This window comes from Cinclus cinclus, chromosome 5 (assembly GCF_963662255.1).
Source record: "Cinclus cinclus chromosome 5, bCinCin1.1, whole genome shotgun sequence".
NCBI classification, from domain to species: Eukaryota; Metazoa; Chordata; class Aves; order Passeriformes; family Cinclidae; genus Cinclus; species Cinclus cinclus.
The window spans coordinates 23375088-23401122 of record NC_085050.1 but is presented as its reverse complement, the minus strand read 5'-3'; positions in this window follow the sequence as shown (position 1 = coordinate 23401122).

Below are 26035 nucleotides of genomic sequence, written 5' to 3'. Positions count from 1 at the left end.
AGCAGTATCTCGGCCTCACTAGGCATATCCCAGATTCTCCAAAGTATTTTATATAGAAGGAAATGTTGTAAAATGTACTCTGGCACCTTCAACCTACTTTTCACACTACAGAGCAACACTAAAAGGATTAGAGGATTGTACTAGGATGCAGAGATGTTTACCTAGGAATCAGCAGCAGCAGTATGAAAAGACTAAAGCTGTGCTCTGTGTATCTGTGTGTGTGTTTTCATCCTTCTGAGCCTCCTTTATTTATGAAATTAATCGTCCCCAATAGTAACTTACTAGTGAATGCAAGCTGCTCTTAACATGGGAAATACTTACTCTTAAGAATCTGTGATACTCCACACTAAGTGGATGCCCTTTTAATAATGACTAACTCTTCCCTTCACCAAACAGACTGGGGGTGGAGAGAGGAATTTTGTATTGCTCTTTTGCTCTGCATTCAGGCAGTTCTGCTGGAGAAATGCTGAAGGAACACCATCCTTTTCATCAAGCTCTCAGTCACACTGTTCTCGCAGGCAAAGTCAACTGTCTACACCTGCTTTAACTTGCAAAATAAACACTAAACATACCTCAGGTAAGGATGTCATCTAAAACTAGTTGTCTCTGTAACATAATGGAATTGATTATGAGTATTATCAGCTTCATTTTGTACCACATGCTTACACTACCACTCTGTTGATACATATAAAGGACAAGGTATACTTTTGGAATGTAGCATCAACTACTTACTTCAGTTTTCTCCAATTAGCAATGTTACTCTCCATCCAATTAAAAGAACAGGATATGTTTAGTTTATAGACCATTCTAGCACACCAAACAAAAATTTTTTGTGATCAGTGAGAAAATTTACAAAGAATGCATTGATCATAATATTTTACATTATGTGTGAAATTCAAATCACTGACCTCTTAAGAAGCAAGTTTTCTACACAGCTTCCCTGAACCGAGCTTCAGACAGGTCTTTCTTACCCACACTAAAAGTAAATTGGATCATCACCTCAAGAAACAACCTGCCTACTAGGGAAAAAAGTTGTCAAAACACATACAAGCATCAGCCTATTAATAGTCAAAACCACAGTTGCAAGGCAGTAAGCACTGTTCTTTACAATTCATGCTGATTACAAGTAAAGATGAAAGACAAAAACAACTTCATCTCCCAGCAATTCAAAAGCCAGTTCACTGGCTGTTGAAAAGTCTCACTGTATGAAGAATCAGGAAATGAAGGGGTTGATATCCACAAGCAAGATAAACTGAAAAGCAAATGGCTTGAGATATAATTTCAGAAGAAAGGAAAATTATATTCAGAATTATAAATGGGTATATAATCAATTTTTTACATATACATGAAACCTTTAAGAGCAGTATATTTTCAATTATATTTCAGGGATGGCCTATTTCTGATTTCCTATTAGAACCTGTGTTAGTAATTCTCCCATGAGCCTGGGGCCGAGATACTACCTCTTCCCACATGGAATACATTACATTGTAATAATTATACATACACTCATGAGTTCTGTTTTGTACTTTTTTTTTTTTCATTCTTTATCAAAATATTCCCAAGGCAGGACTAACTGCTAGCTAACCCAGAGAAATTGTTTCCAGTCTAAACCCATTCAACCTTCTGTTTTTGAGATGGTTGAGCTACATGATTGTTAAATAATGAGGAGTATTTGGAACCAGGAGAGTTTTAAGTCAAAGGACAACATTGACACAGAAATAGGCACAGTTGTAGATGCAGTCACTGATATATGTTTAAAATACATGTTGAGTTTTTTATCCTCTTTAGTCTTGCATAATGAGGTCTCTTCATAAAAAATATCCTATGACAGCAGCCAAGATTTTGGCCACATCCATATACATCAAGTTTCCTCTCACCACTACTGTAGACCCATGAATTTGTGTAGTGCTCTTCCATGTGCCTATCCAAACTCTGAACTGTAACATGCAGGTTCTTGTTGGTAGTGTCTCAAGTATGAAATTCAGAAGTGAATGAAGATACAATTGTGCTTTAGGTTGTGAAACACAGTCAACCCCACTGCAGAGGAAGGTTAACAGGTTAAATAAGCTAAGAATAGGACCAATAAAAGGCAAGTAGTTATTTTTCTCCTACCTGAATTCACATAACTGCTCAGGTGTACTGAAATATAATAAAAAAGACATGGATGAAAACTCAAAACAATAAATTAACAAAGCTCTTTTCAGCAACAAGTTTAGATTCTGTGCAATAATCCTGGATTGAATATGCACACCAAATAAAGTTTAGTACTGACCAGCTGCCCTAGATCTATGCATCTTATACATTGAAAAAGACTGCTGGAAAAAGAGAGCCTATGATTATGTAAAGATCACAATTTGTGCTGCATCTTAGAAGTAAGACCAGAGAGGCTGACCAAATATTAACACCAGCTTTTGAGCGCTTACCTTCAAATTCGCTCTACATTTTTTACTGCTGCAATGCAACTTATGTAGAAATATTAAATATAAATGTAAAGACCTCTTCTGAACGTAACACACATATTAGAATGTTCAACAGAAGTTAATATTAGTAGATCTTTTTTGAATGATGGCAGAATTTGCACACAGAAATCTGAAGTATTCAATAAGCCCTAAGAACTGCAAGAAATTCAATAAGCCCTAAAACCTGCAAGCTAAATTAGGCAAATAATTAATTCTTTGTAGGTCTTTTGAGAGCAGCTCCTACATACAAACATATAGCCTCCCAAATTGTTTCTGTAAGAAGAGCTTGTAATTCTAAGAAAAAAATGTCCAAAATAAGCACACATTTCTGAGAGTTGTTCTGAAATGCCAAGTGGACAGCCCATGTCTAGAACAGGTAGTTTAGATATTTAGAAAAGTAAATATGATCTACCAAAGAAATCCTCAATTCTACAGCAGTTTTGCTTCGTGAGGACAAAAGTGTTACTTGAAAGATGATGTGCAAACACAGGCTGGATTGCCAGATCTTAGATATCTATGTCTCTTAGAACAGGTGGCTCAGACAAATTCTGTTACAGGCAACTCTAAAAGTTGATTTTGGGCTTTAGGTAAAAGAAATGGTGTGCACAAATAATGAGCCTCAAATGCTTTACTAGGTACAAGCAACAAAGCTGTGCTTCAGGCAAATGGCAGTAGAACAGCTGACAAAGTACATACCTTCAATGTGCTTTATGTCTCATTTTGTAACAAACAAAAATCAGTATATGACATCACTGTGGATCAGTTGTATATGAAATCACTAACTGATCAGTTGTGGATCAGTTTACACATAAAAGTGTGAAATCACTTTTATGTTTTATCGAAACAAGTTACTGTAGGCACTACGTTCCCTCTGATCTCACACATTTTGGTACTTATTCAAAGTAGAAAGGAGTGGAGAATCACAACCTCCAGAAAATTTTTACATGAAGATGATTGCACAGACAAAAAAAAAAAAAGATCCTGACCAAACAGGCCAATGTAGCTGGACAATCAAAAGTCTGTAGCAAAGCTTGACAATCCAGCTCACACAAGGACTCTTGGCCTCATCTTTCAGATTCTGAAGCTGACAGACTGAATGCCCTGTTCTGCTGTTTGGAGACTGCTAAGAAAGTCTTACATCTTACAATAGTTCATTCTTTTGCACTAGTCATCATCCAACACATGCAGCAGCTGGATAAACAGAGGTTTGCACTGAACAGAAAGATTTCTTTTGATTTGCACTGAAAACCATTATTAGCCATTACAGCTCACCTGATATAGAACCAATAGTAGTTTTAAATGTCAGGCATCAAAGGAGTCCAAGCAAAGCATCCAGACTGAGTTCTGGCAATTATGCCTCTTAAGAAACATATTCAACAGAGAAATACTTCCCACTTTTGCACATGTAAGACTTCTCATACCTGTGTTGCAGTCCTGACTAAAACAGGATCAAAAAATAATAATAGCCCTTAACAAAGATATAGGGAAGGGTTTTTTGTTTTGTTTGAGTTTTTCCATGAGGAAGCAATAATCCTTCTGAAAAGGAATGCATTCTCTTCCCATTTCCTTTTTTTCTGGGGTTTTATTACATACCTAATGGACAACTACAGGCACTTGACATCTTCAGCCACCTCATTCTCAATTAAAGGCTTAAAGGCTGCTTGTGGACAGAAGCCAGAGAAATCATGTTCTAGTCTTTATGGTCTTTCTTATCATCCCTTTCTGCCTCACAAAATAGGTGTCCCTAACAAAACCAAGATGTATAAAGTAGCTGTGAACCTATACAAGCCCAGCTAATGATAACTACATAGAGTCAATGACAAAAGTGAGTCAGGATGGCTTTCTGTATAGCATGGCACAAGCAATCAGTTGTATTACGTACATCTTCCTCTGCATTTAAACAAACAAACAAAAAAAATCATACCAAACAACCAAAGTGAGCTCAGCAAGACACAGTAGGTCCTGTCACTGTGTACAAGGACTAAAATGCAATGTAAGGCCACTGCAAAGCAAAGGGCTGTGGACACCTGCAAGATGTACAGTGAGGCAGAAAGCAAAATTCAAAGCACTAGCATGGCTCATGTGAAGGAAGCTGGGTGACTGCCAACAGTAGTAAGGGAAGAAGAACAAGCATGGGATCTCAGATGAAATAGTGTTAAGTATAGTTGTATGTGGCTGGATGGATACTGATGTATCAGCCTGGAATTCCCAAAACTTCCTGACAGAAAGCCACATAGGCATAAATCCAGGCCGATGCCTACAGAAAGACAAAGGATGGAAGGACCAGCCTTGGTCACAATATGCATCTGCTGAAGAACACCAGAAGTAAATGGCCACCAACTGAACTTAACAGTTACTAAGCAGTGGCCTTTCTTTCTTATCTGTTTTCCACCTATCCATCAGACTTCAGTCAATTGCTTTCTAATTTGTCTTAAAGAACACTATGGGAGACATCAAAAATCAAGGAAAAGAACATTTTCTGCACCACCCTCAGCCACTGAGCCAGTTATCTCACCACATAAAGCAAGCAAGTTAGTCAGCCAAAATTTACATGTGAAAATTCAAGCTGAGTATTTCTAATCACCTTCTTGTTCTTCATATAGCCTCAAACAGCTTCCAAGACACTCTGTTTCTGCCATAATCTTCCTCCAGACAAAGGTTAGGCCAGTCTTCCTGTGTCATTCTCCTTCACATCAGATCACTCCTACCAGTTTCCTGAGCAAGCTGAAGTCTGCTCTCCTAAAGTCCAGTTGGTTCCATTATTACCTTTCTTTTCACTGACAATTTTAAATGTCATCATTTCACAGCTGCAGCTGCCAAATCTGTCATCAACCCAAAATCCATTCTTAATTACTCAGGAGTAGTGGGTATGACAAAACAGCTCTGGTAGTCAGCTTGTTTAGCACTAGTGTCAAAAACAATCACCAGAGATATGGGGGGCAGCTTCCAGCCAACAGTGTCATCATATGGAAAATCATATTTTTTGCGTAAGATCTGGTGAGTTCACAGTCAGAAAGGATAGCACTCTGGCTTTACTCTTCTCTCATGAAACACAGAGGAACCAGCTTTATGGAATAGAGGATTTGACACAGAATATTTCACTGACACAACTTCAGGCATAACTTCCATAAGGGTCCAATATACTTTTAGCAGCCATCTGAATTCTTTGGAGGCTGAAAAAACCTTAATTTAAGTGTATCAGGAACATTCACTTACATCAGCTTAGCTTTTCACTATCCTTAAGAAAATGGAAAGAGAAGAAATGAAAGAGGCAGTCATGGTATTTGACAACATAGTATTTGTTTATGCTTTTGAGAATCTCAGTCTCTGGCACACACAGAACTTTCAGAAGGATTTGACTGTCACAGAGGGAAACAGGGTCCAGATGTCCACTACTCAAATAACAGAGCCAGTGTAGAGTTATTGGGGAGACAGAGTGAAAGAAATCTGGTATATTTATGTTCTGTTTTGAGTACTGAAATATGATTGTCTAATGAGAAAGCTGAATGAATGTCTGGATTTTGACGACAGACGGCTCTGAAAAACTGGAGACTGCTAAAAACTGCACTATGTTTCGACTAATATTCAAGCACTTTTTTATTTAAGGACAAGTGTAGCTCAAGCAAGGATAAAATATGGAGGTCATCTTCCATAGGAAGGTCTTCATCAGGAATCCTTTCCTCAGTGGAAGAGTTCTGAAATCACTTAGTAGGCCATCTCCTCTGCTTGGATGGACACTCCTACTACCATGGGTCACACAATCATGTTTGAAGATCCTGCAGAAGGCTGCAGCATTTCTTTGTTGTCCACTTTGTGGACAACATGTTTCAGCTTCTTAGGGCTTCTGGCCCTGCAAAGCTGTCTCATCATTAGCTAGGAGCAGACTGTCAGGAGACATGCACGCTCCTTTTCCAAAGTGGCTTCATGTCTGCTCTTTTGATAGTCTACAGTACAGACCATTCACCTGAAGAGTGAGGTTTGCCAATGTTATTTTTCAGTCAATACCTTTCCCAACTAAATGCTGGTAGCCCTAGCCATACTTTGAGCTTACCTTCCAAAGCAAGAGAGCTGTATGAGAGTCAAAGGTGAGAAATGAAACTTCATACCATACTCAGTATGAAACACCATATGAAAACACTGAATCGTCCAGTTTGAAGAAGTAGACCCAACAGAGACATGCATACCTCCGAGAGGACTTCTGGAGCAGCTACACACAGAAATACTCTTTAGTATTTCCCAAGCTATCTTCTTGCTATTAGAAGTCACTCCACACTTAAGATCCAAGTCAGAAGTTTAAAGCAGACTGCACAGATATCAGCAACAATTACTGAAAATTTCAAGAATGCATAATCTTTACTGACACCTGGCAAAATAGCTGTTAATGCTAAGACCTAGAAATCCTTGCCAAAGAGGCTTAAAAATAAATAAATAAGGAACTTCAGTCATCTGATCTGCATTTTCAAAATTGCTGTAGAAATAACAGATTTGTCCGTGTGTTCCGTCCTCACAATGTATTCTACAGCATTGTAAGATTTGTATCAGACCCACAGAATAACTACAGTTTGGGTGCAGCTCTGGAAAAGAAGTATAAGGAGGAGAAACACTGAATGAACAGAAGGAAGGACTAGAAAGCTTAATGATAATGCCCAATAATTCAGCTGTGTTGTAGCAGAGCACTGCATCAACACAATTATGAGCAGAGCTGGCAATATTTTTCATACACACACCTTACCTGACCCCCAGAATGGGATAATAGTTCTATATGCCCTTGGTCTTTTCTCTGTGGAACAAATAACATTTTCCTTAAGGACAGAGTAAGTTCGTAATTTATATTCCCCCTTCCGCTTCCTATACTGCACATATTTGGTTATTAAAGTCATAGATTATTAGAATGTTTATGCATAAACATGAAGACACAATTCTATTCAAATACAGCTCATACATTTTTTCCTCAACAGCATCCCTTCACAATGAGGAATAGAAAGACATGGGCTTATTTCTACCCAGTGACTGTCCTTCATCCCTTATCTCATACAACCACCTCTGTCATGCAGTATTAGCAAACAGTTTTTGAAACTTTCCAGATCCATTTACAAGCACAAATATTCTTAATAAATAGTTACAAATGTGTGGTCATAAAACTCACAGAGAATGTGGTGAAGGGATTGAAACAAAGGCATCAAAACAAGTTGAAAGACTAACAGATATAAAGAAACTTGAGAAAAAAGTTTCCTTTCATGCAAAAACAGGGAGGACTTTTGCAACTGTTGTTATCACCAACTATTGGAAGTTAAATAAATAACATATTTAATGGTATTTAATCTTAAAAATTATGTTCTATCCACTCAACTTCATCTGAATTTGCCCTGTAGTATATATACAACATAATGCATGCAGCCTGATGGATTCCAGAAAACTGACCTCTTCATAAAGTTTTTCCAGGAAATGTATTTGGCATGCTAGTGATAATTTCCTCTTCTTGACAAGCACTCCCTACCCAACAAAAACTCTTGTTTGGCACACAACTCCAGAGAACACCTGTGCTTTTTGCTCTGTTCAGCAGATCCAACACCACAATCAGTCTTACTGATCTAGCTACCCAAGATATACTCAGATGACAAAACAGCTGTTCCATTATTTTCTTCCACATTATTTCAGGTGAAATACACCCAAGAATCAGCAAGTGTGCATTGCAAATTAAAAAACTCAATAAAGGATTTCTAATGAATCTTCAATTTATCTATTGCCCAAAAAAAGGACATTCTACTGAATTTAAAACAAGTACTAGGCATGTCTGTTGTCTCAACCTTAAAACTAGATTTAGGATTAACAAACCATACGTTTCAAAAAACATCTGACACCAAAACACAGGATTCAATTGTGGACAAATGCTTGCCTCTACCACGATGCAAAAACAATGAGCAAGCTGCAGAGAAAAGAGGTTTGCCTCTGTGATGTTGTAAGCTTTACAAAATTAACTCCAGCAACAAAATAGAAATGTTTCAATTTGACCAAGACTTCCTGATGCCCATGTAACAGTCTCAGTTCATTCTAGCTCAAAGCTGAGAGACCTGAAGACATACTGCACCCCAAGACATATGTGAGCTGAGACTTTCATAAAGTTTTTCATTGTTTATACAGTTGGTAACCATTTACTGCTAAAGGCAATATGCAGTAAAGGGTTTTTCGTTGAGGTTTTCCTTTTTATTTTTATGAGTTGATACCACATGTTTTCACAGACAAAAGAAAAAAAATTCTTTAAAAGCCAAAGCAGCCAGATTCATTTTGGAGCGAAACTTGCAAAACCCAATGAACCACATCTGCAGAGTAACTGGAGCAATGATATAAAGTGATTCTTACTCGTTCATAGTTCTGTGTACTAATGTAAAAGTTTATTCCTTTGTTTTAACACTGCACTGTACTGCACAGCACTGTCTCTGAAAAAGGCTCTTCCTGCCTTTGATACCATTTAATGAACTTACTCCCTGCTAAAACTAGTCAAGCATTTCCACTGCATCCACCAAACCAGAGAGAATCCCATGAGATTCTCTGTTGACACCTCCACAAAATTTAGTAATTCATATGAAACTGGGACAGGCAAATGAATCACGAAAAACCTGTAACTCTTGCAGCAAATTTCACTGGCTTGGAAAATTAAATATCTTGGACTAAAGCAGTTGCACAATGACTTCAAGGAGTTGCACAAAAGTGCAACCGACTCCATCTCCCAGCTCTGAGCAGTTAAGCCGTCTCATTTCAAAGAAATTCCACAAGCTGGCTCTAGCTCTAAGCATTCCACATTTTAAGAAGTGTTGGGGTTTTTTAACACAAGCCTGCAATAGGAAGCCACACATATTCATAAAGTGAACTCTGAAAGCAAATCACAGACTTGACCACAGACTACTCTGAACCAAACATGGAAGTCTGACAGGAAAGCACAGTCTATCCCTACAAAAGAAGGGCTTCAGTGTCTTACCAAAGAAATCTCTTGGGAAATCCAAGAAGCCTGTTTTGTCTCTCACTTCATCTGTTCATTGTAGGGGGGAAAAATTCCATCTGTGCATAGAAAGTTCTCAAATCCAGCACTACAGACTGCACGCTGTTAAATTAGTGCATTCATTAGTAGCGTTTTGGAAATGTGCCTATACATTGTGTGGAGAGGAGGAAGGATCTTTTATTTTTTAAAAAATAGAGAGAGACAAATTGCCCCAAGCTCGTCTATCTTAACATCTCAGCACCACCAATAATTATCATAGAACTTCCCCTTATGAGTTTTTACACAAAACAGATTATTTCAGGCATTAGAGTAACTGGTATCACAGTTACAACTGGATAATATGGGGTACCTCTCCTAAAAAAAAGAGTATGCATTATACATCTTCGATATATTGCTGACTTCTTTGCTTTCCTCTGAGATCTTTATTTAGCCTGGCACAAGTATTGACAGCTGTCCCTGCACTCAGCTATGGATACATATGGATAGCTAGAATAAAGCTAGCTAGCTTATACGTTTTCAAGAGCAATACAAGAAAGTCCCCTTTCTCAGCACTGTAGTAGGTACCTGACTCTAGCTGCCTTTCCTATTGCATTTCACCTACTGTTAAAAACTTCTACTTTTTATACTTGAGTATTATCATCTGGCATAAGAAGTCACTTCCCCACTTTAATCCATACTTATGAACAATTACTGGTTACTTTCTTATACAGCCATTTAAAATAATTAGTGAGCTTGGGTTTTGCCACCCTGGGAGTTGCATCCTCTTGGTATTTACTATACTGGCTGTATTTTGACACTTGGCAAGAAAGGTGATTCCTACCAACTAACTTTGGTACCTCGCTTTAAAGGGTTTTCCTTCAGGAGCTCAGCCTTGGAAGCCCAACTCCACTGACTTATAGGCTCCTAAGAAAACCAATTACTTCCTTTTCTTGATGCACCATAAAACTTAAGGCATCTAGTATTGCTTAGCTTTCATTCTTCTCTCCCCAGCTTTAAGACCTGACAATACTGATGTCCATATTTCTATATGCATAAATATGCTCAAGATCTAGTTTTATGTTATTTGTATTTCAGCCTCTGCCTATCCCATAACTTTAAGTCCTGCCTATATGTCTTCCATCTGTGGATCCAAGCTTAAAGAAGATGAGGATCATTAGCAAAGTACTACTCAAGCCTGAATCTGCAAGCACTAAAGCACATCAGCAGTTTTCCACATGGAGATAGAAGTCCTCTGAGTGCAGCAGAGCTACTCGGGTGTGTAAAGTTCCTTATGTATTTAAGCACTTTAGGATCTGTCCTCAGGTTTTAAGGCAAGTTTACTGCCAAAATGGCAAAGAGTTCCACAACAATCAGCAGTTCTTGAGAGATTTCCTCTTCTTGTTCTAAATCTTACAAGAACAGCTGTTCTGGAGAAAACTTGGCCATATCTGAATGTCCAGAAAGGGTCCAAAACCACAGGTGCAGGCTCAAAGCCAGGGATGCATATGTTAAGTCCTTCTGAAATTCAATGAGATTCAAGTTTTCTCCTTTCTCCAAGTACAAAGCCACCCACTACAGAAGGCACAGTGATCAGCAAGAAAGCTGCAGCAAAGTGCATGTATTTTCATGCTCACATGGTACAGCCAACATTATTGATGAGATTTAGAGTTGAGACAGTTTAGCAAGACTTTTTGCACTCTTCTCACTACTGACTTGTCCTTTTGTATCAACCTTAGAGTGTTTTAGTACTGCAGGTCAGTAGGGAAACCAGAAAACTAAACAATGTGTTGTATGGGCAGGGTCCTCGAGGGCAGAGGGCTACCTTGCTTTATCAGTAGAAAAGGCATTTGTCCACAGCATGATTACAGTATTCCACACACTGCAATCAGCAAACAGGGGCTGGAACAGCCCCAAGAGTAATTTCTACTGAAGGTTTTGTTCTTTTTAAGCTTTACCAGTTAGCACTAGACATGAAGCAGACACTCCACTGACATTAAGGTAATTTATAAGACCTATACAGTTGGTCAGTTAAAAAACTTGGCTCTAAAAAAAGAGATGAATTCTCACCTAACTGTGGTACCATTTTTCAGCATACCTGTCTTTGATCTCCTCCAACAGGAAGTTTGCAGTTAATGAAACTTTTAACAAGCCAGACATTCTTTTTCCTGCTATCTACCACTGAGAGCAAATCTGGATGGAGTTCTTTAAATCTTTCCTCATTCATTTATATAAATTTAACAAAAAGCATATTAACTTTGTTCATATTACCCTATTAATGTGCTGTAAGACTTGAAACCACATATTTAGTTGCTTAGTTGAGTCTTGTACCACCAACACCTTCTCTAGAAGTCACCACAAACGTATGTACACAGTCACGATCTAGGAAGTGGAAAAGGTGAAACAATTCTAGACACTAAAGTTTATGTTATGATTTGGCTTGGTGGTTACATTTTTCCTTTAACCAGTTTTTTGCTCAGTCAGCTCAAGACCAAATTTGCATTGGAGGGTGATCTTTTTAGTCTTATTATTTTAGAAGACCTCTCAACCGTGTTCATTATATTAAACATCACCAACCGTGTTTTATTAATGGCTAAAATAATATTTTATTTTATGCAATATGGCTCAAGTCCAACAAACAGAAGATATCAAAATTACTTAATTTGAAATAATCTCTAAAAAAATCAACCCTGAAAAATTGTTTATTCAGAACTTGAAACAGTCAGGATTGGAGAATGGCAGGAAAAAAAAACAAACTCAAATTGATCAGAAAAATAAATTAAAAATACTAAGTTACATTCCAACAGCTACAGATTATTCACTCCTAAACACAAACCATTTTGAGCTCCCAGGTAGCACCAAACTCCAGTACTACAACAGTGTTGTCTTCACAACATGAGAAGCAATTCCTAGAATTACACAGCTTGAAAGGTGCAGGTGGAGAACATAAAGTGGTCTGTAATGCTCAAACATCCACTTTAAATTCTTTGTCTGTTGCTTGCTTGTTGGAGGAGTTCAGTAATTTCTAAGTGAACAACTTCAGTAAGGATCAAAAAACTCAAGTAAAACCTATGATAATTTTTCATGCTCTTATTTGTACTTTGTTTCCCTTAAGGTGCAAACTGAACTGTATTATAAGATTATTAAAAGTCAAAAGAAAACAAGTTCTCAACTCTCTAGAGCTAACTGGTTAAAACAAAAGCTCAGGGCTCATGGATAACCACAGAAGCAGCAGGTAAATGCATTTACTGACACCTCTCTCCCTTGATAGCTCCCAGTCAATGGTCACTGGCAATGGATAGCAGTTTTGTGCTATGTATGGCTGGATTTGTCATACCTAATGCAGTGGGTTTCTCCTGGCATCTTGTAGGTGAGAGCTAGCAAGGAGACCTTACATGGAATGACTAATTAAATTAAAAGGTGTCCAAATACTCAAACCATTTGTCTTGGCCGTTACCCACAACAAAGTCCCAAGCTATTTTCAATCAGTATTTCCTTGGCTAGCAGTTTTCTTCCTCTGCTTCACATCAGAGGCACTGATAATGGCAAGGAGCACAACCCATACATCATGAGAGTAGCATAGGTACTGCAGGTGGGAAAGCAGGGCAAAACCTACTTCCTTTCTAAAGGATACAGGTTCTTCAGGAGGTGTGGGTGTGTATTTCTAAGAAAGCCTTCACCATAAAACTGACATGGACTTAAGAACTCGTGAAAAATTACAGGAGCATATTAGAAAGCAAATGTCTTTAAAGTCAAGAAAGAAGCTTGGTTTCCCTGTCTTTGCTGGACACAAGAGCACAGTTTGCTATACCAACACAACCCCCAATTATTTTTTCAATAGGGAGAGCATTACATAAAGGATTAATCTGATGGAAATAAATGATACAGAAGATTATGTCATCTTTAAGCTTTACTGCTAGTGAGGCTGATTTTGTTTCCATACAGAGCTTCAATCACTCCACTCTTTCAGAGCATTAATTCCAAGTATTTCTCTGCTTTGGTCTTCCATGTTAGAAACAAAGCAATACCACCCACCAAAACTTGGGCATTGGTCTCATTCTAGACCACAATGAAATACTGTGGAGATGCAATGCTAGCGGGATGAAAATCAGTCAGCATCTTTCATAAATTTGGAGGGAAAACAAAAAATGCAGACAGAATTGCACTAAACTTTTTTAAGAGTTGCAAAATTTAAAAAACATGTTCATTCTAGCATTCCCAAAGGTCATCCTGATATGTCCTTTGTTTAAATACAAGTAATATTGGAGAAGGAGAGAGCAGAAAGAAAAGTGGTCATACCATATGCATATATCTACAAGTGGCAACACTCCCAAACCTGCCATATAGATTTATTGCATCATCTGTGGCTCAGTCAAAATTCATTAGCTCCATATGACCATATGTGAGTATGGGAGAGTGTGCGTGTGCATATTCACACATCTGCTTTCAATTGCTACACTGAGGAAATCCTACACAGAAGACACATGAAATGTCTTTACAACCTGTACCAAAGTGTGAAAGAGACAGAAGGAATGTAAGAGAGGGAGAATTTTTTTTCTCCCAAAAGTAGGACTGAGCTGCAAAAATGAGTCACTACATACCAAGATTGTTTCACATTTCTACTAAAGCATCAGTGAAGTTTTGGTTTTGGGACCGAAAGCAGTGTGTTAGAATGAGGTATACAAAAGGTGGGTTTTTTTGTGGGAATTAGCAACTACTATCATACCAGCTTCTTGAGAAACAGCTCAAAGGAGGCTCAGTTCTGTTAATCAAGTCTTCAGTGAAGACAAGTGTGACATGTGATGCTATGTTCAATCGCAATAAGCAAGAAGATTCTCTTTATATTCAGCTATGACTATAATAAGCAAACAGAAGGTGTAAGGGAGTAGGAGAAGCCAAAACAGTGCCTACAAATGTCTTTCACACCAGACTGCAAAAGAAATAACTACTTTGATCACAAGCAACCTACAAGTCAGAGACAGTCGTTAACTTCAGTCCCAACCTTGGTGGCAAGAGCATCCTACCTACAAGTCTTACAAAAGAGTTTGGGTAGATAAACTGAAAGAAAGCCTGAAAAATTTTCACCTCTCTATAAGTCATATAAAATGGAGGACTCCTTCATAACTATAAGCTTCCACACAATGTAATTTTGTAGTTAGTAAAAGGTCAGAGAGCTGTCCTAGCTCTATGTACATTTAACAAACTTCTGCATTTCTGCCCTAGTTCTGGTTCTGAAGCAACACACATAGGTCTGAAGAAGAATACAACATATGCAAGTGGTATTTTACATAATTTTATTGGACAAAAAATAAGTTGTAAGTAAATGTTAAAGGACAAATAGGATTCTACAAAATAGCAGCTTGTATCTATGGTTATCCATGGGTCTCTTTGCTGGTTGTTTCTTATATTAACTGTGTATTTAGCATTACCAAATATTTGCAAATTTGCAGTTCTTTTTGGAGAGCTTCTATGCCAAATCAGTTTGAAGACTGACATCATAAATTACTTGGAGGGAACTTTTAAATGAAACCAAGTAAGAAACAGTAGACATTTTCAAAGCTACTAGAATTCTACAGAACAATATTCATACAAACATCTCCTCAGTCATTTGCTCTTGTGAAATAGCTTTAATTATTGAAATTTTCCTGGCAGAACAACACTCCTCCTCTAGATTTTTTTTTGTCTCATGTGAGTCTTTTAGGACAGTAACTACAACAACTATAAATAATCAGGGTATATTAAATTCTAGGATTCAGGTGATTATTCTAGTTATTTGTCACTGTGTTTTCTTCTGTACCTTTCCAAACACTTTTCAATGTTATGCAGAGATACATTTTCATACAGAACACTTAAAATACTGAAGAAGAAACATAGTGAAGCTGCTGAAAACTGAATACTTCTTAATATCCTCATTACACACTGTTAGTAGTTTCAGACAGAGATAACACCATCTGAACAAATGCTATCCTGATAATAAGAAGCTGTCACATTTTTCCATATCACAGTGTTTTGTTTAGCACCATTAAAAATTTTATTTTACCTATATCTCCATTTATTCTTTGAAGATGCTAATCAATATTCCAAACACGGAAGAGAGAAAAAATCTATACATTTTTATGTATCTACTGTATTACAGATATTTTAGAAGTGTGCAAATAAGAGTGATTTTTATAGTAAGGAAAAGGAAATGGGCAATTTTAGCCAAGCACTTGAAAAGTTCTCCCACAAAAAACTCCACAAGGGAGTAATTTTGTTTGACTACTCTAAACGGGATATTCTTGTCCAGGTCCTCTATCATAACACCATTCAACACAAAACAAAGGATACCTTTCCAATCCTGATACTTGTCAACCACAACATAGGCCAAAATCACACTTTTATCAGCAGCGCCATTTTTCCTGTCCAATGTAATTTCCTGTCTCTCCCTTAAACCTGGGACCTTTCCTGCCAACATGTACTCTGACCTGTAGAGCTGAGGAAAACTAATTTACCAGCATAATGGCATTTCACAGCAGCCATTAAAAGATGGACTATCCAAGTACATAAAGCCTCCAAATTATTTTTCAGAGGATTTAAATCATTGTGTTACAGCTGACCAGAAAAGCTGGTAAGACACTGATGAGACAAGATTCATGGAAAGTCAAACATCAGCACTACTCCCAATTTAAAAATTTGTTTTAATTTATAGTCAGAGGCCAAACATTGATCTATCATATATTGTTTGGCTTCCCCTTCCCCAGCGGGAGATTACACAGTGAACTACAAGACACCATTCGTGGGAGGGCCATGAAGAGCAGCAGATAATTTTTAAATTATTTTTTTCCTAATCAAAAAGAAAGATCCATAAAAATTTTGCATGAACTATATGCAGTACATGCATTCCCAAACTGTGCCTTCTCCTTGCTCTTGGAAGGGTAGATATGTCTGAAGGAGAATAGTTACTTTCCAACGAATTTCCAATGTCTCTTTCCCTTAAGAGTCTAGGGACTTTGTTGCAAAATTTGGAATATGTAAAATTTTCTTGGGAGATTATATTCTTCAATATTAGATCTTTGTGTGCTTTCGGGTCTGATCAGCTGGAAGGCAGATTTAACCTTTGAAACAAAGAGCAGGTAACAAGCAAACTCTAAGTGATGCCTGTGTGTTAGAAAAACAAATTACTTGTTGGTAGAATTGCCTTATTAAGGTTAAAGGCTTGATGTTTCAGTGACTTCAGACCTAGGCAGAGGTTAACAAAGCTTGGAAAGAAGGATGCACACACGTGATGGACACAAAGAATTCACAGGCTGCAAGGATATTTGGCAGAACTCCAAAGACATGGAAGAAACTAATAAAGCCAACTCAGCAACTGTGCTGAAATCAGCTCTGATTTGGTAAAAGATAATTCTGGCAGCGGGAGATTATCATCACAGACTTGTGACCACCAACCCAAGAAACTCACTGACTCAAAAGAAGAGAAAGACTGAGCATGGGGACTAAATATCATGAGAAACAAGTAGCCAATGAACACTAATTCCTTTGTTTCCTAAAATGTATAAATAATAAAAAGTTGAATAAAAAGTGCTTGATTCATGGAATACCCAGGCTTTAACAACTCTGAAAGAAATAACCAATGTCTCTCTCAAGTGTGTAATTATTGACTTGTTGCACATAGGTAACAAATCTGTATTTTGTGGACAGTAGTTTGAAAGCCACTCCAAGCCTTCCCTTGTGTTAGCACGCACCTACTTCTCAAATCAACCACCCCTCTACCTGCTGCTGGCTTACTGCCATGTCTTTGGTCACTGCAATACAGAACAGAAGTCACCATGATCTGTGTGAGGCAACTGGCAACGCCAGGACTCGGGGTCTGCCTGGGGGTGCTACCTGTGGCCTGGATCACCTGCTCAACACTCATCTGTGCAGGGGGACTCAAGGCCAAGAGCAAGGTTGCTAGACAGAATCTGTTCAATTAATACAGCAACCTTCAGCTTTAAAAAATGAGAAAATTCGGCAGTAACAATGCTGCCCCAAAGCCCATCCAATCTTCATTAATAATGCAAATGTGTTAACGTTATGGTTAGGAAAAATACAGTGAAATTTGGTTGCTAGGAATACACTTACATTGATGAGCCATGTAAAGCTGAGTGGGAAAACTGCACTTTCTAAATGAGTCTATTACCAATTTCTAAATTAATCAGTGGCAGCCCTTGTGTGAGACAGCAGGCATGCGTATTTCCTATGGATATAAGTTAGAAACACTCCTCCAATAAACTGCTAATACTGAACAGTCAAGAAAAAAAAACAAAAGAATTTTTTGGTTGGTAAATCTGTGAACAAGAGCTTTTATTTCCCCCTTGCTTAAGTAAGAAGAGTAAGAAAGCAAAAAGATCACCGCATCAGCCACAGAGAGAAAAACTGCATAGCTATGAAAGCTTTCAACATCCCACAAGAAAGCAAGCTGAGAATGCAGGAAGGTTTAAAGAACTGCAGCTCAAGAGTGCTTTTTCACATCAGAGACTCAACACAAATGCTCACTAAGAATGACACTTAGCTCCCAAAACCTGATTTACAGTCAGACTTTTTGAATTTCCGAAGGATTTGATTTTTTTCTTTTTTTGGTAATAAAGACCTTAGCATCATAATTCTGCAAATAGGGAACTTTTGCTATCTCAGTCTTTCAGGACAGTATGTGCATGATTTTGTTGTTTTTAGGAACTGGCAGAATATTAAACCACTAGGCAGATCTATATGTGTGAGGGAATTGAAAAACAGAGAGAAAATTTTAGGGATGCAGCTTTCCATAGATCAAATGGTATCAAATATATCATTGTGCAGCCATTTGTTCCCAGTTCTATTGCATGCCACAAGCTCCAAGCAACATGATAGCAGTTTCTAAATTTGTCCAAAAAGAAGAAGCTGTTTGGACTTGTTGCAAAAGCTTAAGGACAGAGGACAGAAAAAAAAAAGTTCCAAACAACAGAGTTGAGACCTGAACTGATTTGAAGACCTCCCTGGCAAAATATAAACAATACCCTTTGCTACCAGATTATTTCCACAACCAATTAAGACAGCTCAGCCCAGCAGCTGTAAGCAATGTCACAAAAGCACACGATTGGACTCGGCACAAGGCAGGATTACATCAGCTGCTTTCCCTGGCACTGACAAAGTAATTTAGTGAATATATATATATATGTGTGTGTGTGTGTGTGTGTGTGTGTGTGCTTGTGTGTGTGTGTGTGTGTGTGTGCGCCAGAGATTTGAGATACTCTTATTTTACCCACAGAAATTCAAGGACAGTAAAATCTGGGGGTTTTTTTCAGTAAATTTAGGCAAACTGCTACAGGAACACTATCCTATCCTTCTTTGCCATTCAGTGATGAAAATGAACCACATACATCAACTGCATATAAGAATGCCCAGAAATGTCAAGAATTTCATAACTGCCCCTTAAAGGGGGGAAAATGAATGCAGAAGAAGGGAAGAAAAAAAAAAAGGAAGCATGCCACATGCAAACAAATACATATAAATATAAATTCAGATACATATAAATACAGATTCTAGAGGGGATGGGAGGGGGGAGGGGAGGGTATTGATTAAGAAAACATAGAAAAATATAAGGCAAAACTCAAGAATTCCAAAATGCGCTGACCCTATAGAGCATCTCTTCTTAAGCCCATTACAGGAGCTGACGTCATTGCAAAATTTGATTCCCTGAATATAAATCCCTTCTAAATAACTGATGTGCAGAAGAAAAGGATGGAGACATCTTTACGTTCCCTGAAAGAACATTGGGTTGTTTTGTGAAGACAAAGCTGTAGTCTTCAGGCTAGATTTTCCTTAAAATCTGTGTATGTCAACCATCATCCTGCAGTCCTTGAAGTTCTGGGTTTGGGTTTTATTTTTCCCACACAAGTAATTTTTTCTCATCTTTGAACTAAACAGAAAAATCCTGAGAGCCCACTTGTGGCCCCAGAAGCCCTGCACAGAGATGAGCACCACAGCTGGGCTCTGAGGTGAACCTCAGGCACTGGAAGGCTTGGCTGGAGCAGCACCTGACAGCTCATTTGAGAGCAGCCACTTCTTTTAACCAGACTGCCACTGCAGCACAGCCTTCACCTCATAGCTCTGAGAATGGCAAAGACGCACCATTTTTCTGGCTTAACTTAAACACAACACTTAAAATATATAAATTTATGTGCCCTTTCTTTGAGCCCATTGCCCCTGGGAAACCTAGAACCTTGGTCAATAATCCTGTCCACCATGTTTCTTCCTTGATGGATGTCATTACAGCAGTGCTAACAATCAACCAAACATCAATTGCAATGGAATCAGGCATTAAATACACATTCTAGTGCATTTTGACCTATTACATGATCTATTACATTTCCAGTTGACAATTTTCAATGATAAAGCCCTGCCTGGAGGGTGTTGCAGGGCCTCCTTAGCATTTGAGTTGATCAACCCATCTGTAGGATGGGTTTTGGCTGGACTAAAACGGTACTGAAGAGAATAAGCCATCTCCATGGCATCAATTCTGATGGTAATGTGGTCAGCACTTAAAAATGGAAGGGAAACACTGCAAGTCTCAGGGTCAGGAAGACTGGCTGACACCAGGTCTTTTTTGAGGCTAGCAAACCATTTGGGTGAGAGAGGAGGAGGGAGAGAGTCAGGATCTCGGTAGAGACGGAGGAGGAGGAGGAGGAGGAGGAGGAGGAGGAGGAGGGAATTCCAGGAACAGTTGGACATGACAGGATATTTAGTTTCAGTGTATGCTTTAGAAAAGGAATGGCATGTTTGACGATGGCCACAGGCGTCACTCAAGCTGTGCTCTCAATATAGCCTTGCCCTTCCAGAGTATTCCCCATTAAGCTGCATCAGTGATACACCTGGATGAGTCTCGTCACCAAACTGACAGGCCAGGATCTGCACTGCAGACACTCAAATGTCCCCATTTATTACAGAACAATTTCTGGTCATCATAGCTGGCTAACAATACCCTGTCTCACCTCAGATAACCTACCTCAGAAGGCACATTCCTAGGTCCACCTGGAGACAAAGCCCATTAACCTGTATGCCTACCCCAGAGGCAGATTTTTCACAGAATCCTGCAGAAGTACAGCTGTCCCCATACATGCTGTTAGAGCTGTTTGGACAGCGTCAACCAGGTACAAGTGTGTCATACAGATTATCTGGTTAGATTCTGTGTACATACACCATGGGGTAACAGTTACCAAGAACTAAAGGACTGCACTTAGCTGTGCACTAGGTCCTGTTTCCATGCTAATATGAGCTAAAATGTACAAAACAAGAGATAAGGAAAAGGTGGGAAAGGGGGGTGATTCTCATACCAGAGAAAATTACCTCCCAGAGGAACCTGCCTAATAACATTCTTAGGGGTCACAGCTGCAAGCCCCAGAAGCTGACAGCATGGAAGTAGGGAAATACTGCTACAGTGGCTCGGTGGCTTGGGTGGAAGAGCTGCATGCAAAAGATATCCTTAACCTCACTGAAGCATCAAGGCTCTTAAATCTGCTATGCAAAAATGCCTGGGGGCCTTTTGAAAGCCAGGTTAGATCAGAAATCTGGCAGATGTCCCCATTAGAAGTTAAGCATGTTCCCAGGTTGAGCAATGATGAGGAGGATCTCTGCTGCAGAGAGTTAAAAAAGAAAACACACAAACAGGCTATTTTCCAGGATGCCAGCCAAGTACAATGGAAAAGGATGCTGGCTGTGCTCAGACAGCCTCACCTCATAGGAAAGGCCATTTCTGAGGTCAGCCCTCAGAAAGACAGGTGGTCTTTTGGCTAGAGCTGAGGGCCAGCCTACATCAGGTGACATGAGCTGCCTCCAGCTGTGTGAAGCTGGTCACCATCCTCATTTCTCTAACCACAAGCTATTAACTGAATATAAAGGGGAAGGATGAAATGGGCAGGTGTCCTGCACCTACTATATTCAACACTGCATACATGGCTGATGGAATAAAAACCAGCTGAAGACTGACAATCAAAATCCTACTTCAGTCTCTGTGTGTCATCCTGACTCATAAATGCATGTGAACAGCCATAAACTGAACTTCAGCTCAGTTTTGTCATAACATTGTTATGTTGAAATTAATTTTCCCCTGAAAAAGAGATGATGCTGCTTCTCGTGCTGGCAGTCACAATAATCTCCACAGGAACTGAATTTACAGAACAAATTTAAACTTCAACACCATCTTGCCCAGTAAAAAATTAATATGCCATGCAAATAGTTTACATAAAACTCAGATGTTCAGTTCATGTGAGATAACAATCTAGTTTTTGACAAAGCCAATGAAGAAAAATTCTAGCTTTAGAATTTTCATTCACTGCCTTTACTTAAGTACTGGAAAAAAACCCATCAAGTTCTTTAAGAGGTTGTAAGATACTGCAAAGTTCTGTATCAACTTTGTTTATTAGAACCTATCCCTAAAAGTTTCTTAGCAAATCTTTTCTTTCATATGTATATGTCTGCTTGTTTATTTCCTCCCAATTTATATTCGTTTTCAGAATTTGGGATCTCAGTAGTGTCTAATGAGTGAACTGAGTATCAGTAAAAAACAGGGGTTTTTTACTCAAAAGGCTTGGTGCTGTCCTAAAACCACATTAAACCAAACCACAGCAGGACTTATAAGAGTCATAAGACTCCCGGGCAAATGCTGTGAGACCCTATTCAGAGAAATGAAAGGAAAAAAGCTATGAATGAGTCTGCAAAAACATATCCTGCTGCCCAAAACCTCAACCCTCAAATTTTAGAGCAACTAGATAAACACTGATAAACTGTGTCTGTCTTCCATAAGGCTTTCTGCAAGGGCACTCAAGAAAGCACTTGGGGAGTTACCCAGCTGCCTACTCCCACTCTTTGCAGACTACACAGCCTGATTTTCAAAGATGACAAACTGATGGTGCTCACACGTAATTAAATATTAGGAAAAACAAAAAAGCTCCAGATACAATGATCACACTCTTGCCAGCAGGATACAAGTACCTTCTTTACTTTATTTGAGGCTTTATCTAGAGACCCACAAGAAAATGTCTGGATCAAATTAGTGCAACAGGCACACTCCAAAAATCCTCCTTTGGATTCATTCTGCCAGCTCCTCCCCTTACTTTATGGTCAGCTACTTCGGGGAAAAGGGTAAATTTTCAGTTTTTCAGAAGCCACCTAGACATGCAGGATTTAACATCAAAAGGCATTTTGCTTGGTGCCTGGTTATCAAGTGTCTGCCATGCAACTTTCCACATTCTATTTGCCATCAACAGAAACCTGCACAAAGCTACCTTGTGCTAGAATCTCAAGTTTCTTCTCTTTTTCCACAAGAGACAGTCACTGCAAGAATTTTCCCAGGGTTCCAGCCAAAACTTGTATTCTGCTTACCTGTGTCCCCATTTAGGAGCCTATCCTCCACGTCTACCCACTGTCATAGTGCAAGTATTGTTCTGAGAGATGATTTCATGCCAACACACCAAAAGAGACTAGTATGATGTAGACCCTGTGCTTCAAAGACAGACAGGTAAAGTCTCCTTTCTGATCAACACTTATCTTGTAAAAATAGTAATAAAAGTCTTACAAATGGCATCGTAAAACTTAACTTATATATATAGCTTTCTGATTTCCTGGAGCTTTCATATCAGATAAACCAGCTCATGTTACAGTGACAGCACAAAACTAGACGCAAACTCCAAGCTTTTATCATAACATTTAAAGGGTCATCATGTACTTTGCAAATAGACAATTTTTTTTTAAAACCTGAAGGGTCTCTAAGGCATGAATGATTTCACCAAGATAAGCAAGAAATTTCCCTTCTGCCTAAATGTGACACTATCACTTTGCTGTTCCTAGAGCCTTCCAAGCTACAGAGAAACATGATATGATTTTGACTGCATGGTTGGTGTGCCTGTGTGCACATTTAACACACACTTCCTCTTTAAGTCTCCCAGTTTCATGAAGAATCATCATCAGCTAGTAGGACCTGAGCTTATCCACAGGTGGCCTCAAAAAGAGTTGGCATATTTTACAGCTGAAGGGTTATATATGGGGACAGTGCTGCCCCTACAACTGCATTGACCCTTCTGGGCTGTAACAGAACTGGTGCATACTCAAAGTCCTATGGGGTCAAAAAAGCAAAACAGCCAACTAGAGTTGTTTGGATTATTTTGCTTGATATTCCTTTAAGGGATCCTTCATTTTGCCAAATACCTGCTACCTATGAACATTTATCACATTAAGCTCAAAACATTATTGCATTGTGGCTTACACCAGACATACCACTTAAGACTAGAAGTCACCCTACTTCCATGACACCTAACTGATTTATTGCTTACCAATATTAAGTCAAATTTACTATGGTTCCTAGTCAAATTTATTATGTACCCTTCATTATAGTCCAGTCCCCATTATTACAGAGAAATTCATTAATTTCTCCTTTAACCACCATAAAAAATTATATGCATTTATTTAAAATGTCTGAAACAGCCTTGGGCAGTTTTCATACCTCATAGCTTGATCAAAACAGGAAAATGGAATTTGTAGATTTTAAAATTTAAAAATAAAGATCCCCACCTTAAATCTGCCACAAGACAGATATTTAGATGCCAGAGAGTTCCAATGAATACTATTATATTATAATAATGTGCATAGTGGGTATTAAATTAATCATTTCAGTTTGACTTTTCATTCTAATTACAGAAGGAACTGACAAAGTTACTGAGATAACGCAGATTTAGAAAAGCATATTGATCACAAGCAGATCCCCTACCAGGACAAACTGGCAAAAAATGTTTCCACAGCCGTTGTGGCAGAAAAATTTTGATCTAATAATCTTCATATGTTGAATTTCAGCCAGAAATTCAGAAAACCTGAACACCAAGGAACAGATCAGCACAGATGTTATGGGCCGGCCTACCCAACCCTCTCTCCTACCACATGCCTTTTAAGAACTCCTAATGTCTGAACTACTAATTCATCATGACTTCTTACTTCCAAAAAGTGATCATAAGCATGCAAAATGTTACATTCCGGTTGAAATGCATATAGCAAGCCAGAAAATTTGTCCTGGACAAGCTCCTTAATTGTCTTTATCCAGGGAGGTGAAGACAGAATACCTTCAATGCTAGTCAGAAAAGCACTTATAATCACAGCAGTTTATCATCTATTAGCAAAGGAAATAAGTCACTAGGACTGTACCCTGATAGAATAAAAAAAAAGGTTACTTAGCTAGGGGCAATTGAGCCCCACTTCTTCCCCGTTAGAACAGGCCCAAACCTTAGGATTCAACAGCACCCACCACACTGCTCCTTCACTTTGGCTGGTGCTAAGTTCAAAGCACACAGTCCAGGGAGGTATGAGAATGAGGGAAGTGAGAAGACAGGAGAAAAGGAAACTGCCTGCAAATGATTAAGAATAAAGAATTGGCATTAAAACAAGACAAATTTATTATGTTTATATCACAGAAGACTGATATTGAAAGCCTTAGAGAGCAGCATTTCAGGCAAGGACAATGATATTTCCTTGCTTGTATAATTTGTATGTAGGCAGCAAAAGCAGGAAAGAATTGCAGGGAGCTGAAAAGATGATCTTGCATTTCAGTCAGCTACATGCTTGATCTGAGATCTGAGTACTGTCTTGGCTTATGCCACTGTACTCAGTGGTGTCACCAGTACAATGAGTGACACCAAGATTTGATAGCTGATTACTAGTCACACACTGCTCATTTGCTATGAGTGCCTGGCATCCCAGCACAGGAAGAGAGCCATAGCTCTATAGCTCATGCCTCTATAATGATACAGAATGCTAAGTACATGGCAAAGAATACAAGGTCTTAAGAATCTCAAATTAGCATACAGTCTTGAATCAATTTCTCTGTACCGCAATTCTGGTACTTACAGTGAAGGCATGAAATAAGGTTCATGTTTGCACAGAACTTTTTTGCAAAGATACTTTAGTGATGAGCACCACAAAAGTCTGAGAAAATAATTCCATCCTTGGAATTTGGTTTGAACTGCTAACAAAGAACACAGCACAGGACTGCATGTTGAACAGTGAGGAGAAAACGAAACACTGAATAGCTGTTCATTGAGAGCTGCACTATTCATTCTGTGCACTAAAGAGATACTCGGGAGAAACACAGCAGTGACCATGTATTTAATATGCATGCCCATGAAGGGGAACTGAGCTTGCAGAGACAACACTATTGTGTTATTCTAGCAGGCCTGACCTTGCAAATTTCATCACGTTCTCCAAGACTGAAGACAGAAACATATTACTGAGATAATTCTTATTTCACTTGCATTTAGCCATCTTCAGCAATATGAGGCTCTGAGGTGCTGCATACTGTATGAGGGGGGCAAAAACCTGCCAATTTTCCAAAGGAGAATACAGCACACCTCTCGATAATTTAACATTTTTAAGTTTGTACATGCAATTCTCTAGCAAACGCTGCAAGCAGAGGTCAGGAGAGGAGGTACCAAAAGAGTGAACAGTCAAACAAAGTATATGTTCAAATGAAAAGTAGCAGTAAAAAAAAAATTTAAAAGCCCTATGGAAGAAGTTTTGTCGTGCTCTCCTGAAGTCAAACAGTTTGCCTGTGCTCTAGTGGAAACTG